Source organism: Paroedura picta, chromosome 6 (assembly GCF_049243985.1).
Source record: "Paroedura picta isolate Pp20150507F chromosome 6, Ppicta_v3.0, whole genome shotgun sequence".
NCBI lineage: Eukaryota > Metazoa > Chordata > Lepidosauria > Squamata > Gekkonidae > Paroedura > Paroedura picta.
Genome location: NC_135374.1, coordinates 88,817,689 through 88,836,242, shown reverse-complemented (window position 1 = coordinate 88,836,242; position 18,554 = coordinate 88,817,689).

The following is an 18,554-nucleotide window of genomic DNA, read 5'->3' as shown; positions in this document are numbered from 1 at the left end:
CTCCCCCATGGTATGGAATGTCATAGAAATATGTCTCTGCCATGGAATGGTAAGGTATCTTTGCCCATTTGCAGCAAAAAAAACAAAAAAAAAACATTGAAGCACTTTGCATTTAGGTCTCCATTGAACTGAGAAAGTTTGGAAATGCTTTCTGTCTTTAGCTTCCATCTGGATATATCCTGAAATTGACAGTGTTACCTGGATAGGAAGTGGGGGAAACTAGCTTTTAATCGGAGACATACTGAGATGGGCTAAGAGCCTCTTGTGGCACAGAGTGGTAAGGCAGCCGTCTGAAAGCTTTGCCCATAAGGCTGGGAGTTCAATCCCAGCAGCCGGCTCAAGGTTGACTCAGCCTTCAATCCTTCCGAGGTCGGTAAAATGAGTACCCAGCTTGCTGGGGGGTAAACGGTCATGACTGGGGAAGGCACTGGCCATGAAGTCTGCCATGAAAACGCTAGAGGGCATCACCCCAAGGGTCAGACATGACTCGGTGCTTGCACAGGGGATACCTTTACCTTTACCTAGTGAGATGGGATAACTTGGCATCTCCACCAAAGATTATGTCTATTGTCCCTTTAGAGAAACTCAAAATAACCAATCAAATGGTAAACAGGGATGCTTTTTATTAAGAGGAATTAAAGGCATACAGCAAAAAAAAACCCATACTAAAACACACAAAGAAGGCTGGCTAATAAATCAAGGGATGAAAAAGGAAGAAAAAGAAGAGGTGTTTTTTTGTTCTGCATTTTTCCTAGCCTAAGGTAGGCAGCTTACAATTGCCTACCCTTCCTCTCCTCACAACAACTGTGAGGTAGGCAAGGCTGAGAGAGCCTTGAGAGAATTGTAACAGGTCCAGGGTCACCCAGCTGGCTTCATGTGGAGGAGTGGAAAATCAAATCCAGTTCTCCAGATCAGCGGTTTCTGCTCTTAAACATTAGGAGATGGTTTATATGAAGGATTTGTTATTTTATTTATTGCTTGCTATGTATTGTTTTAAAATGTTAACTGCTCTGAGCTAACCAGGATGGGATGGCATACAAATAAAATATTTATTATTTCTTTGTTTGTTTGCACCAAACTAGGGAGACAGTACTGGTGATATTAACCAATCTCAATGTGAAGAAAGGTCCACAGATTCAGCAGCAAAATGACCATCATTGCAAGGAAAGAAGGAGGACCTACGCACAAATAGGGATGTATGTACAGATCCAAAGCCATACACACAGACTGGACAAAATGCCATATTTTATAGGAAAAAATGTTCCCACAGCCAATGCTGACATATGAGACTCAAAAACAATGAGTTGATGAGATCTCTGGTGTTTGATAATGACATTTGGAGGCATGTGGGGGGGTTTCTTCAGAGAAGGACAATGCTCTGGGGGAAACCTTGATGGGTTCCCAGGAAATAGACAATGGCTAAAATTGCTTTATCAAAGATGAACTGTAACTGAAGAATAGTTCTTGATGACCTTTTGAGTATTAGATGGGAAACTATTAAATTTGTTAAGGGTGTTAAGTATGCTAATTCAGGTTGATAGATATAAGGGAAGTGTGATTGGGAAATTGACAAGATTAGTTGGTAGTTCCTTGGAAACCTATTGTCCTGAAATATGCATCTCTTTGGGGGTTGGACGGTATAGTTAGTAAGTCAGCCTCTTATTCTCAAAAGATAAACTATATGTCCAGGCTTTTCATGGAGATTAGCATCCATGCTGGTGTCTTATTTGAGAAAGACAGTGAATTATACACTTATGAAGTGGATGACAGCTGTTTTGGTATCATTTTGGCCCAGCAGTGTATAATGAATAATATTTTAGCATGATATTAAAAGAAGGGTGTTTCTGGGCATTTATCTATAAACCGCCCCTCAGCAAGAGAAGGGGTTTTCCCGCTAACAGCAGAATTGTTGTTAGCCCTTCCAATCTGTTGCAGTCATTGTTGTACAATTATGTGAGAATTGTTCATTTCTTAGATTTAAAAATAAATTTCAGGATAGATAATGGTTAACTCTATATGTCAACATCGTACTGAACAGAAGCAGTAAAGGATGTATAGAATATGCTGAGCCACAGGAGGTGCTGTAAGAAGCACCATATTACTATAATCACAGAGTGGTATCAAAGGAAGAACAGGTTGGTTACAGGTCGCTGATACCTAATGAAAGCAACAGTAATTTAAAATAATCAGACAAATGGCACCGTTAGTTTCAAGAAACCCATGCTAGAATCAGCTAATTAATTTTTGGCCTCCTTAACTACAGGGTATTTGAAGCCATATGTTATGAATCATTTTCAGTTGAGATATTAAAATCAGATTACAAGAGAAAAGCCTTGTAAATATTTGCCTTCAAATGAGACTGAGAATAAATATATATTCAGTAATTCATCCATATTTAGCAGATATTAAAGAGACAAAGCATAGCTTTAAATTCAATTATCATTTTATACAAAGGGAGGAAATATGAAACTGGGCTTGATTAGCTTGTTTCTTCCCATGCTTTGTAATACCTTATTAAAATTTGAACTTTGAAATTGATATTATCAGTCAAATAATGTCAGAAGAAATATTTAATCTGTGGTTAGAGCCTTAGTTAATAGAAGTTTTATTTGAAGTGTGGTATGTCTGAAGGGAGGAAATATATGAAGAAAATATAAAGTTGATTTGGAAGTCTAGAATCACTACTGAGATTTCCTTTGAAATTCTCCCGTATCTATATCCTACTTTGGATCTTATCCAACTTAAAGATTTGTTCTGATATCTTGAAGGAAACAGTTATATTTTGGATTGGCCATATCCCCTGATAAAGCATTAGGCTATACTTCCCTGGCCAGAACAATAGTCTGACATAACTGTGCCTTGTTTTGATAAGAATACCAATTGTTTGTTTGGTTCAGTTCCTGGGAAATTATCCCTATTTAAGTATATGGAGGCTTTCCTACATCATTTTACAGAAGAACCAGTAGTCTTGTTCTCAACTATTAGAAGCATTAAGAGATTGTAAGATGTTAAACAGGGTCCTGATCAAATTAGGGTGCTTAACATGACGTGCCTTGGCATAAATAATATAAAGTATAGCACAGAAGTTAATTAACTAATTTCTAATTACCATGCCATATTTCGAGTCTGAAATTATCAAGGGGAATACCTGCTTTTGTGGGATGATGCCCTTCCAGGACATCTTCCAGGAATATAAATATAATAAAATAAATAAAAATAAATCTATACATCCACACAAAGACATGTATCCATGAACACATATGTAGCAAAGGAGCCAGATACAGCACACATATGCTTAATTAGGAAACATGTTTTGTTTGCCTCTCTCTCTTTCTCTCTCTCTCTCTCTCTCTCTCTCTCTCTCTCTCTCTCTCTCTCTTTGAGAAAATAAGAACATATTCAAAGTTAAGAATCAACTGATTTAACAGAATATTTATTTATTAGATTTTTAGACCATTCATCTGTGACAACAGTCTTGGAGCAGCTAATATTTAAAACCTATACAAAAAAAATACACAAAGTTATAAAAATCATTTAGTGTTTACATAAAATTTCCTAACTAAAGAACACTCTGCTGCTATCTTCAAAGAACCTGGGGTTGGAATGGTTCAGAATTTGTTTCCCCAGGATTCAGATGGAGAGGGGCAGGGGACATTTTGATGTCATTGAGTGCTAACATGAGCTTCAACCGTATGCCTGGTAGAAGGGAGCCATTTTGCAGGCTCTTCAGAACTTTGACAGCTCTGATAAGGCCAGGATCTCTGCTGGCAGCTCATTCCACTAGGTTGGAACAAGGGCTGAGAAGATCCCCACTCTGATTGAGGCTAATTGCTAATTGCATATATACATAACAACAAGTGGGGAAACTGATGGATTCCCAGTCAAGGAACAACTCTGTATTTGCAATGAGGGTCAAGTTGAGACCACGGAACATGACATATTTGTGTGCAAATTATATAATCACTAGAGGTAAAGCCCATTGTATTTTCTAATACAATGGGCACTAGCCTGTGTGCTGCTGGCCCCGGTGGCCTTGCAGGGTTCCTGTTGGGCCCACCGCGCCGAAGCCTTCCCCCCTCCCCCCCCAAGGTCCCGTTTTTTCTTTTGCATACTCGTAATCCTCCTCTTAGCTAGAAGCGGTGGAAGCCAATGGTCAGGAATCATGTCTGTTTTCCTCTTTTTATCCCTTCCTTCCATTAACCATGTAAGGTTCCATAATTTCTTTCCTCAGCTGAAATTGCTGGAAGGAGATGGTGTTACCTTAGAATCAGGCTGAATCCTCTAAGTTCCAAAAGGATATGGCACACAAAACATACTTTTATTTAGAGTAATGGCCACATTCAGAAAGACCTTTTTTTTTTTGTGGACATAGCAATGTCGTTGGAAATCAGCTGCAGTCTCCTTGTGCAATCTCTCCCTTTTTTCAGTCTCCTCTGACGCGTACATAAAATAGTGCAGAGTGTTCTTTCTAAAGAGATATATATATGAGCGAGAGGGAATTAGGAATTCTTGTTGTGCTCTGTTGTGTTTTCCCTCCACTAACATATACAATCTGGCAGCTCTGTTATTTATACATTCACACAGATTTCCCCTTGATAAGCCGAGGAGGAAGTGGAAGACAATGTTCCGGACACAGTGCTGCGATGTCAGGAGAAAGGTGCTTAAATGTAATGTTCTCCCAGAGGTTTTAATATCAAAATCACTCACTGCTTCAAAAATGAACATTTCTATTAATTGATGTGCACTTTTCAGTGTCATTATGTGAGCAAAATAAGAAACAGAAAATGTTGTAGGTAGGCCTAAATTAATGGTACATCTAAATGCTTGTCTTTTCCTCACAGAGGAATACAAAAAAGAAATGTGGCGTATATATCCAGCAGAGGTGTCTCAAAGCAGTTCTTTGTTCTAGCTTGGCAGGAAACACCAAGTTGCACATACTTCTTCTACCATCATTTGCTGGCAGGTGGACCCTAGCTGATTTTTTTTTTTTTACCGTTGAGAAACCCTGGTTGAGAAAGCCTGATGTAGAGAGACCAATGGACAGGCCATATCAGGCCATTAGAGCTTGTACACTTGCAACTGGGGCTATATTGAGCTGAGACTTACCAGGAAACATCCCATTGAAATAGGGGGCGGCAAGTTAACACTGGATCGGCCATATAGTAAGGGAAGAAACAAATTATCAGCACAATACCCTTTTGCTGAACTGTGACTCATCAGATCACAAGGGCAGGACTAAAGACTGAAAGTTCTACATTTCACATGCATGCATGCACGCACGCACACACACACACACACACACACAACCATACTAGAAATATACTAGTATTTAAGAGAGTGCAGATTAGAAAGCGTTTCAGTGGCAGAGAGTTTTCCTACATAGTCTATTTGTCCCTATTTGTGCTTCTTTTAAAAATAATGTTATTGTGAGTTGGTTGTGGTGGCTTTTTCTGGGATGTGTGGCTGTAGGCTGGTAGTTTTAGTTCCTGAGGTTTCACTAGTAACTGTGGTAGGATGGACAAGATGGGAATCTTCCCGTGCCAAATTATGGAGATTGTGAACAACTGCTGGGCATTTTATTTAGTTCTCTGTGTATGCATGTGTGTGTGTAAAACACATCACTTTCATAGTTTCAGTCCATTCCTGGGGGACTCCCAGATAAGACATATATGTGATGCATTACACACAGAGAGAAGTAAATAAAATGCCCAGCAACTGTTCACACACTCTGCCCTTTGGCACGGAGAAATTCCCATTTTGCCAATGCCTACCTCTGAAGATGCCAGCCACAGTTACTGGCAAAACTACAGGGACTGGAACTACCAGACCACAACCAATCCCAGAAGGACCACAACAACCAGTTGATTCCAGCTGTGAAAGTTTTCAGTAATTCATTATTATGAATTGCTGTAATTTTCATATTTTATCTTCCTTTCTTCCTGCATTTCCAGAATCACAATTTCTTACTAGTGTGGAAGGGGAGGTCCTGGAGTACATTATGTGAATGTACACATCTTGCCAGTTTGAGGTAAGTACCTATTAACAGCCTGCAGTTTCTCTCTCTCTCTCACACACACACACACACACACACACACAAAACAGCTGCAGAGCTATATTTTGAGCTACTGATACCATATCAAAGAGTAATTATGGTTTTTCCCTTTATACGCCTTTAACTCTTTTTAAATGTTTCCTTTGCTTTTAAATTAATGCAGGACAGGTTAGTGATGTGTAGTAACAATAAAGTGTGGGAGGAAGGCTGTGTTGCGATTTTTGGCAAGAAAAACAGGTGCTGCAAGAGTGTTACTGTTTTCATTGCATTTTTTTTCATTGCATTTTCATGCATTTTTTAAAAGAATTATTCACATGTGCTAGTTTTCCCATCGGCATATATACAGATATTACAAAACGGTACAGCCTAGAAAGTCTTTCTCATGTGGCCACTCTGATCAGTTGTGGGTGAATTTCTTTCACATAGGTAGGCTACTGTTGGGTGCTGGAAAGTTGGCAGGCAGGAGGCCAGTGTTGGTAGAAGGAAGACGCTACACACTTCTCCTTTGGCTTAAAATTTGGCCACAGCTTTTATTAAACAAAACACTCCTCCCATAGGAGAGTTGGCGTAACAAGGGTAAGAGCCCATACTAAACAGCCTGCTGGCTGCCCCTCATAATCCACAATATAAAGGTACTGTCATGATCCCCGCTGGGAATACTAATTTTGGATTAGCTACCAGGGAGACAACCCATATGTGAGAGCCAAAGGGCGCAAACCACCTTGGCAATCCCTAGGGTTGTCTGGTTATAACGAGCAGCACTGGCCTACCCCGCTGAGTAGTCAGCTACTCATTACCTCCATCCCTTTAAAGGGGCCCCACCCCTTGTGGGGAGTCCGATCGCACACCGGCTCCCCAGAAAATTGGCTCCATACCCTGCACAGATACCGCTGTGACAACAAGCAAATTATAAGAAATTAACATATAACAATAAAACATGGGCATGGGAGGGTGGGTCACTTGCCTGGTGGCCCGGCGAAGAGGCGGGAAGGCTTCAGGCGCCATCCTAAGAGGACGCGCCTGGCCCCGCCCTCTACGTGCCATGCGCGATGCTCATGGCAGTGCACCCGGCCGAACGGACCAGAGCGGTGTCTCCTCCACCCGCCAGGCAGCGGCCCGGGTAAGTCTGCCGCCGCTCATTTATTTTATTCCATTTACATACCAGGAAGTTTTTCTCTCTTCCTTGTTTTCCTTCATGCAGTCTTCAGGACAGAAGGTTTGTATGAAACTGATAGTTTACTATACAACCAGCAATTAGACTTTTAAGGTGCATTTTAATTGAGTAACAAAATATATTTTTACTTTAGCCAGTTTGGTGTAGTGGTTAATTTCTAATCTGGCATACTGGGTTCAATTCTGCACTCCCCCACATGCAACCAGCTGGGTGACCTTGGGCTCGCCACGGCACTGATAAAACTGTTCTGACTGAGCAGTAATAGAGCAGGGCTCTCTTAGCCTCACCCACCTCACAGGGTGTCTGATGTGGGGAGAGGAAAGGGAAGGCGACTGTAAGCCGCTTTGAGCCTCCTTTGGGTAGGGAAAAGCGGCATATAAGAACCAACTCTTCTTCTTCTTCTTCTTTATTTTGCACCCCATGCCCTTTCCTTATTTTTTTTTTCTCTTAAGCTGCTTGAAGCAGTAAATTGGATCAAGAACCAAGAGGAACATCATTAATTTCTGCTCCAGAATAGAAGTCATCAGGGTTTCTTGGATACAGTACACAAGCTGTGGCCAATGCTTAAAGTAGACACCCAAACCCCAGAGTCCTTCACTTCATTAAAAACCAATTTGAAACCATGATGCTGCCACAACAGAAGCCGCCAAGAAGCCTCAACTTGCTTCTGGATCAGCTCTGTAGCATTAACCTCATGCTAAGCAAACAGTGCAAATATTGCCTACTATTTGATTATGTCAAGTTCTGTTAGGCTCGATCCTACTCCTACCATTCCACTGAAGAAAGTTTTAAGCCTTCCTGTAGCCTAAGGAGTCTATCCCCAACTTAATCAACTAACAGTTCAGTAAGGAATTAGCCTGTTATTGTTTCACAGCATGTCATTCCCATACTACATCCCCAAACACTACGAATCGGGTGAGCTGTCATATTTAATGCACAAATAAGGACCCAGTTGGACATGACCCGTACGATACAAGGTTAGGCTCTCCAAAGGGTGTTTTAGAAGGTGAAACGATTACTCATCCATAATAAAATTGCTTCAAGCATCACATGCACAAACTTCAGCAGCTTTCAGATTTTATCATTCAATGACCAGGGGTGGCCAAACTGAGCTCTCTATATGCCTGTGGACTACAATTCCCATGAGCCCCTGCCAGCATGCTGCAGGAACTCATGGGAATTGTAGTGCACGGACATCTGGAGAGCCACAGTTTGGCCACCCCTGTAGTACTATCCGGTGCTATCAGCTAGAGAACTTCAGGAATACCTAGGGTTTTTTTTAAACCCTTTCATTATACTCATCAAATCATGACACTCATTTCTAATGTGCCAGAAATCAATGAAAAAAGTTCCATCTATATTTAAATTATCCAGCTGTCTATTTATCCTATATTTAAATTATCCAGCTGTCCACATCTTCTGAAAAGACACTGGAAAATGTCTTCCCATGGTCAATTGGAGTTTTGCAGGGAGTTTGCCCATTTCTACAATATCCAGAATCTTGTTAAGCTTGATTCATAGTAATAGTAAGGCTCTTCCAATGCTTCTTCCTGATTCGTCTTTGCACCTATTAATAAATATATTATCAGGAGCTCAACATTAACTTGAACAATGTAATAAGGAAATAATAGCTCTAGCAGTAACCTGTCCCCAATAAAAGCTTGAATGATTGTAATAACTTGAATAGTTTGGGGCCATATCAAAAGAAAATAGCATGCCCTTATTAACCCAGTACAAAAGTTGTGATTCTCCAGTCATATAATCAGAAAATTCCTAAACATGCTAATGCTTCAGTTGTGGAATTTGGGGACACTGGATATTAATTTGGTTTAACTTTATATTAGTATTAGGGCTGTAGCCCACTTTAAGAGCAGGCTGCGAGCTGATGGCTGCTCTCCACCTCACCAGCTCTCACTGCACAAGGCAGTGAGAGAAAAGAGCAGTGAAAGAGGAACAGAGGTTGTGACAGCCCCCCCCCCCCGGCTGGCAGCAAGAAAGAGGCAAACAGCAGTGGGGCCGCCACAGAGGAGGTGGCCCCCTGGAGACCAGGAAGACTGTGAAAGCAGTGGAGCCAGGATGGAGCATGCACTCAGCATCCCATTGTCGTCCCCAGTGGCTAGGAGTGCGGTGAGAGTGGCAGAGCCAGCACAGAGTCTGAGTGCCTGACCATCTCTGGCCTCTCCTCGTAACCAGCAGGTCATGGAGGTACACAGGATGGCAGGAGCATGGTCCTCAGGGTCCCAGCAGGCAGGAGAGTGGGGATTGCAGTGGGCCAAGGAGTGCAACAGTGCCTTTGTGAAGGAGGCATGGGGCCTTCCCCACCGGCTCCCCATCAGGGGGGACACAGATCATGGCAGTGACTTCTTGGAGGAGGCAAGGGTGATTTTCCCACTGGCTCTTGGTGGGGAGAGCATCTGGGAAGCATACCCAACAGCATGCCAGCCCCTCTGAGTGGCTCCCAGTAGGGAAGGCCCTTCCCCCCCCCAAGGACCAATCAGAGGGCTGGCATGTTGTTGGAAGTGCCAGTCACTTTTTATGTGGTATAATCATATATTTCAAAATAAAATAATGCTCTTTTCAGGGGTATTTATCTTAGTAGAAGCAAGCCATTTGTCAGTAGCTTAACTACTTAATAGAAATCTAAGTGGGTTTTTTTAATGTTCATTAGCTAACTCTGGGTTAAATTGAAATATACTGGAATTTTAAAAGTCAAATCCTAAACTTTGCCAGTTTATTGTTGGCATTTTGGAAAACACCTTCAAGAAAGATCTGTTCCAGTCCATACAGAGACAATTGAATTTCTCCTCCTGTCTCTCTGCTTGCCTCATCAAAAGAAGTGTCCTTTCCCTTTGGCCAAGACAAAAGTAGTTCTCCTGCCAAAACCTTTTTCCTAGCAATCTCAGACAGAGGACAAAGCAAGGTCTCATTCATACAATAGTATCCAAATTGCCCTGCGCCAGTCAGATAAATAAAGTGAGGTTTTCCTAATGGTTTGTAATGTTCTGATGAAGGTTTTATTGCTTCCCGCTACATTCCGTGCAGCACAATGCTCCCCCTGCAAATCAGTCTCCAAGTATTACCATATACAGGCTGAGGAAGCTCAAAGCCTGCCTTTGAGAAAAGACGACGGCAAATCGTCTGCTTAGCATCACTGTTTGGGGCCATCACCTTGTCTTACGATGAAAAATACATACATTTTCTGTGGTTCAGTTACAGAAAGACGACTTAAAGGCCTTAAGAGTTGATGATAAATGGAGCACAGCCGCCTTACAAAAATTTGGATGAAAGGGGATGTAGAATTAAGGCAGGGCTGTCAAACTCCACCATGGGCCACCCAGACAGAAACTCCCCACCCCTGCCAACACACACAAACACACATACTAACCGGAAACCCTTCAAACACCATATAAAATCCTGGTTTCATATCCTTATCCATTGTTGTTCCTCTATATATTTATGAAACAGCGTAGGGGGTGGGACGTGTAGGGCTGTCCAAGTTGGAATAGGGCCAATCAGGGTGCAGCCAGCTTTGCCCTGATTGGCCCTGTCCCTTCAGCTCCCACCCTCCATCCCTGGATTCTAACCTCTTTGCTCTCAGACACCTCAATGCCTAGAGCCAGCAGCAGGTAAGAGGAGAGGGCCCTGGGCAAAGGGTTGTGGTGGAGGGCTTGCTAACAAGGGCCTCTTGGCCTGTTAGGCTGGCCTTGCTAACGAGGGCCTCATAGCCTGCCCCAACCTGCCCCACTGGCTGCAAGCTGCCACCCAAAGTCACCTTAAGCTGCCTGGCCAGGCAAGGGGGCCCTTTCAAGGCCCGTTCTTAGGAATGGGCTTTGCAGCTAGTAATTAAATAAAGTTTCATGATTAACCTGGTTTCATGAGGCCCCAGATTGACCAAAAGGCCTTCCCTCCCCCCAAAAAAACCACTCCCTTCCAGCAGTCTTGAAAGTAATAGGAAGGCAAATCATATAGAGGAGAGAATGAGAGTTGGATGGTTGGAACAGACTAGCTAAGGCTAACCCAAGCCATTGACTCCGTTTAATAGACCAGGGGGTGGTGACTGGAAAGAAAAAGTGATGTGGCTTTTCTGAGGCCATCTGAGGTGATAGAATAAATTGTACTTTTTGGACTCTGTGGTGAAGTGTGGTTTTGAATGCACCTTGTTGGAAAAGAAATGAAACAATGATTTAGTAGTAGTAGTAAGTAGTAGTAGTAGTAGCTTTTAACATAGAGGCAAAAATACAACCCTCCATGATCCTTTACGCTTGAAGTCTGCAGTGGCACTGTTCATTCCTCCACCTCATCCTTCTGCATGTGGGAATTAGGGCTTGGTTCACATATGCTGGATAATGAAGAGGCAGAGGTGTACTGGTGTAGAGCACACCTTGTTAGAACAGACTGAATGTGACAGAATGCAGTTTTGACAGTGCAGTCCTGTGTTGAGTTGCTCCAGTTTAAGCCCAGTTTAAGCCTACTCTTCATAGGCTTCCACTATTGATATGTCTTTACCTCCCCTCACCCCCAAACCTCCATACAAACAGAAAACTTGGCTTTCTATTTACTGGAAAAATTGGACATAAGGGATCATTTCCAAATGTCTTGTCCCATGTCTGTTATTTCCTTATCCTGCATGTGAAAATAAGGTCTGAATTCCAGAAGATGATGATGCAGAGACATAGGGAAAGAGGGGCAGACAAGTGCCTCTTGTAACATCCATGCCACCCCCGGAGTTGGTTTTTTAGGGGAGTATTTTAGGGGTGTTATGTCGCTGCATGTGTCTTGGATGTTAGTTTTTGTCAGGATATTGTTGTATTTTCAGGGGTATTTTATTCGGACTTTTATTGAATGTAACCCGCCACGAGCCTTCCGGGAGTGGCAGGCTAAAAGTCTAATAGTAATAGTAATAGTAATAGTAATAGTAATAGTAATAGTAATAGTAATAATTTGGTCATCATTGAGCCAGACAGATGAGTTCAGAGGTCTAAGGGCATCAAATAAGCTTATTAATATCAACTAACCTGTCCATTAAGTCTCGTGGATAGATTTTTTTCCAAGCCAGAATGCACGAGCAAGAAACAGACATCAAAAACTATTCAAAAGCTTCCAGTTTAACTTGCCAGTATAGATTTATATGCAGGGTAGGACCTGCAGAAAAGAATAGGAAGGAGATGAGCAAGTCCATGGACAGCTGTTGATCGCTCTAAAAAGCTGGTGGTTTACTACTACTACTACTACTACTACTACTACTACTACTACTACTACTACTACTACTACTATTATTATTATTATTCCAGGCCCCACTAACATCTCCAGTGTAACAACATACGATCACACTTCAACCTTCTGTCAATGTTCTATCCTCCTTTGCCCACAGTCAATGCTCAGAAATGTGTTTGAAAAGTGCAGTGACAGATCTTCATTTTTCTCAGTCCATAGCACCACCTGGTGGCCAGATTGTAGGAAAGCAGGCCCTGGTTCCCCTGCTGCTCAGCTCAGCAAGCGGAGTGCAAAATGAAGAGTTGAGGACAATCAGGCAGATTGGTTCTCTTCATTTCCTTCCAGACTTAGTTTGTTCTCTTATCACATAGGAAGCACATCGATGTCGGCCTGATTAAGACACTTCACACATCTCCAAGCAGGAGAAGTAATATTTTAGGCACATGTCTCTAGGTCAGGGAAATGATCCAAACACGTACCAATAAATCAGGGGTAGTCAAACTGCGGCCCTCCAGATGTTATGCACTACAATTCCCATGAGCCTCCGTCAGTGTTTGCTGTCAAGGTCTCATGGTAATTGTAGTCCATGGACATCTGGAGGGCCGCAGTGACTACCCCTGCTATAAATCCATTCTTGGTGCAAATGACCTTATAGCAGGCACTGAATTTGCTCTGTGAAGCTGGATGTCAAACCCAATGGTCTAAGAAGTTTGCAACTAGTGGAATCAGCCTGTTTGTTTACTTTTTTCCTTAACTCATACATTATATGGTTTTTGGCTGTCTACATTGCTGGGTCCTGCAGTCCAGAGCCCACACAGGGTTAGGGGTAGTGGCTGGTGTTGAATTAAGACTGCAGAGATCTGAGTTCAAACTTGCCACTCAGCCACAGAAGCTTGCCAGGTTCCCGACCTTGGGCTAGTCAATCTCTCTTGCAGACTCAACTGCCTCACAGGGTTGTTGTGGGGATAAGACAGAGAAGTAAAACACACAGTTCCTTGTCCTGAGCTCCTATGAATAAGGGGGGGGGGGAGTTATGGGATTAATTATGCAGTTTTACTGATTTATTAATATGCAAAACCAGCCAAGTACATGACTTTTCCCATGTATTTGTGCCAATTTTCTATAGTGCTCATTATAGTAAAGAGTAGAAGTAATTGATGGTGCATATCTGACCCTGCCACACCACTATCCAGAAGTGCAGTGCTACATCTGAAGTACAGCCAGATGCATGATTTTTATTCCATTGCAGCCCACCTTTTCATGTAAGAGGGTCCTTTGGGTAACCAGGCCTCAGGAAAACCCAGGAGTGGGCAATAAGTCTTATGGGTGGAGGAATCCTTTTAGGGTGGTTGGGGAGGATGGGAGGGGGTTCTTAATTATGTTTTATTGTTCTCCTATATTATATTGCTGATGTGAGCTGTCATGAGCTAGCCTGCCTAGGACCGGTGGCATACAAGTTTAATAAATCAATAAATGTCTCTGGGCGAGGGTGTCCTTTTGGGGGTGGAGCAGGTAACACACTGTGGCTTCAATCCAAATAGAGAGTCCTCACAGCTGCCATTTACCAGGGGGGGGGAACCTTCACGAAAATCCATTCATGGCTCTCCCAGACCCTCCCACACTCACACCTGTGAGTTTTGAAACCACCAGAATAAGGTAACATCATTCCTAAATATCACTGACAGGTCATATCATACTATTTAGCACAGGGGTAGTCAAACTGCGGCCCTCCAGAAGTCCATGGACTACAATTCCCATGAGCCCCTGCCAGCATTCGCTGGCAGGGGCTCATGGGAATTGTAGTCCATTGACCTCTGGAGGGCCGCAGTTTGACTACCTTAGCACATGTTTATTTTCTGTGGTTTATAAACTCCTAAGCAAATGTAAGTAGGAGGAAAAGCTAAAGTATCCGATAATTCGCGAAGTTTGACTGACAGCCTCCCTGTATTTCCCCTGTGGTGCCAGCAAAGAACCATGTTCCAAAAGAAGTAATAACACATTAAAAGACAGGATCATAGAGATCATGCCGTCACATTTAATTTCAGGGAACAAAAACCCATAAGACGATTTCTGTTTAGATCAGTTGCGTACTATTTGGGAACTCTGGTGTCAAGTGTTGCAATGGGAGTAATGTGATCTTAGCTTAAAATAGCTGCCAAATATGCCATGTGGTGACTGGCACTATTACATGTGTTGCAGTGTGAATGATCTATTTCAAAGCAAAACCACATAATATGAAGTCACGTCGATGTTTTCAAAAAAGAAAATGTTTTTCGTTAACTCTTTATGTTGCATAACCTTACAGTTTTTAAGTCTCCAGATGCAAATATGATGCAGTTTCAGAAGGTGATTGTGTTGGTAGAACAGCTAGATTGGAATCCAGTAGCACCTCAAGGATCAACTAGATTTTCAGGATATAAACTTTCAAGAGTCAAAATTCCCCTTGTCAGATGTATCTTATTTTCTTTTTGTGCTTCAGTTTCCACCCATATTGTTTTTGACAGACCCATTCATCCAGTAAGGTCCAGTTTTTGCTTGTTTGACAATAATGCTGACATTTTTATTTTAAAAGAACCATATCATCCAACTGATCAGGTGTGGAGAAATTCTTTCAGCCCAAGAACTCATCCCACTATTTCATCCACTGAGACTATTCTCTTGTAAACTTGTAGTTAACTGAATGGGGGAGTGAGCCAAAAAGCCCAAGCACAGAGTGCTTTACTTGCTTATATATGCTCATAGATGCTTACCATCTCACAACTTGTTAAAATGTCCAGCCTATAGGGACATAGAGGGAAACAGCCAAATGGCTAGAATATATTTTCTTCCTCTTGAGGCAAGAAGATTAAAATTAGCCCAAGGTGGGACACAGAGAAGAAGCTCTAGTCCAGGGGTAGTCAAACTGCGGCCCTCCAGATGTCCATGGACTACAATTCCCAGGAGCCCCTGCCAGCTGGCAGGGGCTCCTGGGAATTGTAGTCCATGGACATCTGGAGGGCTGCAGTTTGACTACCCCTGCTCTAGTCTTTCATGTTTTCTCATGAGATAATCATAACCAATGAAGGACTAATGACTGACCTAGGGACTCCAGTTTGTCTAAGGAACAATGAGAAGACATCCCACCTATGAGAACCAAAGACATGCTTCACTTTAAACAGCTTCAACTGCCCAGCAACTCATGATCTGCCTAAATTTGCAGAATCAGCCTCTCCGTCAGAAGGCTATCTAGCCTCTGCTTAAAAACTTCCAAAGAAGGAGAACCCACCACCTCCCAAGGAAGCCTGTTCCACTGCTCTGTCAGGAACTTCTTCTGGGTGTTTAGCTGAACATTCGTTTTGAGTTAATTTTGACCCATTGGCTCTAGTCCGACTTGAGGGTTGGAGAGATAATTTTACCATTAATAGATCGTCTATGAAGTGAGAGAAACACAGTTTTTCTAGCCTTCGCCTTTGTTAAAGAAAATCATTCTCTTACCTCTTTCATTTATGCCTTAATAAATTACCTGGTACCTAATGAAAAGCTCAGCAAGAACTCCAGAAGAGTACACAGAAGCTAATGAAGCAAGGGGAATTGTTATGAACTTGTCAATAAATCCACTACTACTTAAGGTGGTTGAGTTTGGTAAATCCACAGCTGCTTAAAGTGGCTTCCTTCTGCTTAAAAAGTTACATGCAAATACACAGACAGAAAGAGCTCTAGATGCTGACAGTAGTAACCCACAAAACCTCTGCATTCTCTCATTATTATTATGTTCCTACAAACTGAACAATTAAGACACTCCTTAGACCTCACAGGAAATAGTGAAGAACAGAGGTGTGAATGACAAACAGCATAATCCTAAACAATCCAAAACCCACTCAATACAAAAGTGTTAAAAGAGACAAAGCAGCATGTAAGAATTTTTCAGGAGTTGATGGAGGTATACACATAATCCAGATAGCTCTTACCTCCTGCCCCTTCGAGAAGATCTCTAATGAGGATGTCATCAACTGTTTGGTTGATTTAACTGTTTTTGTTTTAATTGTTTAATGATTTTAATTGTTATTTTAATTGTTATTATATATATCAATGTTGTAAACTGCTTTCATCACAGTTTGGTTGGGTGGTTTGGGCACTGAGTTGGATCCTTTGGGGGGAAAGTCTGTGCCTGATTGCCCACCTGATTGTTTGCTTTGGGGACTCCCTTTAAGGGGTCTTGGTGGTAGAGCCACCATGGAGAATCTAATGTCCAGGTAGAACCAAGGGGCTGCCAATCCATGGTCCCCACCATGGCCTTATAGGCTTAATATCAGGAAGCAGGCAACCTGACAATATATGGGCCATCTCCATGCTCTGTAGTTGAATAAAATCTGGGGCCAAGTTTTCCCAAATTGGTTAGTGGCTGTTGTTCTTCTTTCTCCCTCACCCTATATTTCTTCATTGCCCATGGGTCTACAAGACAATGAGTATCCAGTAAGAGGAAAGAGCAATTGCACTTGTCCGGTACTATTTGCACATGCAAGCAGAAACCACTGTTGTAGTAAAATGTTGTTGTTGTTGTTGTTGTTGTTGTTGTTGTTAGGCTTCACTGGTGGACAGGGGGGAAACTTACACAAATATTGTTAATAATAAGTGTTTTATTTATTTTTAAAAGTACTTACCCATTTTCTCTACAAAATATATAATTCATATAATTTAAGTGTTTAAAAAAAAAACAATGACCCGTCTGGCAAATGTTGTGATAAGAATCTTACGTTTGAAACTTGCCCATAATGTCATAACATGGATTTGGCATACTTCTGGTTGTTTATCCCTTGATCCTGGCTGATAGACCATGCAGTAAATAGCACAGGTGTCCTTGATCTGGAACTCTGTACTATAACACAGCTAGAGAAGGGAGGATTGGGATTTGTGGCTTTTAGAATTGGTAGAAAAAGAAGTCCTGCAGGGTTGGATTCTATTCTTTGCCATAGTGAGACTTCCACTGATTTCCACTTCCCATGGTCAACCCCCACACTATTTCCAAGGATCCCCCAAATCCCAGGCATTAAGCATCTCAGTAGGCTACAGCAGGAAGGGGGGCAAGTTTTATTCCGTGAGTACGCTTGCATAAGAAGGGATTGCTGCAAGGAGAAGGACACATACACAGACACACAAGCAGCCATTAGACATGTTTCCTAATCTGTACAAAGTAGACGGGGGATTATATTTCTCAGTCAAGTTAGAAAATTCCCTCCTTAGATTATTTCAGTTTTTAAAAAGGCGCAATGACCTGTGCCGTTGAACTCAATGTTGCAAGAAAGGGCCCTTTACCCATTGACTTGTTAGAATTTTACCTACACAGTCCATGTCTGGGGAAGGAAATGAACAAATGGAAACCATGCAGCAGCTGGAGTCATCCAGTCTCCAGTTAATATGGCAATCCAAGAATTACCACACTTGGTTGCTTCCTCCTATTTCCAAGCAACTATGTGTGGGGCAGTGAAAGTACTAATAATTTGAAACCTCCCACGATGACAAAGGTTTTAGAGAACTGCCATGTGGTTAGCTTCAAAATATTTACTTCATTTTTTTTCATTTCCTTTTTCCACCTGTTTTTTTTTTCCACCCTGAGGATGACCACAAAAAGGATGACAGCAGAACAACAAGTCTAGATAACATGACAAAATTAGCCAAGATATACCCCACGGCTGGGGAAAAGAAAGGAAGAATGGAAGAAAGAAAACTTAAGAAGAGCCAATACAAAGAAATTGTGTGTGGTTCTTAAGTCCTGTTTTTGCAGATGACTGGATTGGATGACCCATAACTTTTTTATTTTGTTGCATTTAATTGTAAATAAAGGTTGATGCACACATGTGTTCATCACTTGTTCACACATGCATGTTCTCTGCAAACAGTAATGATTTCCATGTCTAAGAAGGCCATTACAGATTTAACACTGCTGAATGCGTTTTTGTATCCAGTACTATTTGAAGGAGCTCATTCACACTTCAATTACTAGATGTACAGCAATCAACTGATGTGCATTTTTGTATGAACCAGCTACAACTATCTATTATTTGGACCGTACAGTGCTGTTACATATATTTAGCAGCATCAAAACACTTCCACTAAAATTATCTTCTGTCACATTCG